Here is a 246-nt window from a genome sequence, read left to right as displayed (position 1 = left end):
CCCGGGGGCGGGTGCTGGGGCCGCCGCCACCGCCCGGGGAGGTCGCTGCCGGGACGGGAGACGAGCAAAACGCGCGGTGCCATAAGCGGGCGAGCTCAGTCAGTCAGTCCCTCCCTCCCTCCCTCAGGGCGCCCGCCGGCGGGAAGCGGCTCCTCTCTGAGGTAACGGCGGTCCCTCTCTGAGGTAACGGCGGCCTCGTCACCGGGCGGGAGTGCGGCAGGCGGACCGACCACCGCTCGCAGCTCC

This window comes from Haliaeetus leucocephalus, unplaced genomic scaffold (genome assembly GCF_000737465.1).
Source record: "Haliaeetus leucocephalus isolate CR32 unplaced genomic scaffold, Haliaeetus_leucocephalus-4.0 Scaffold184, whole genome shotgun sequence".
In the NCBI taxonomy this organism is placed as follows: Eukaryota; Metazoa; Chordata; class Aves; order Accipitriformes; family Accipitridae; genus Haliaeetus; species Haliaeetus leucocephalus.
Note: the sequence above shows the minus strand (reverse complement) of the source record.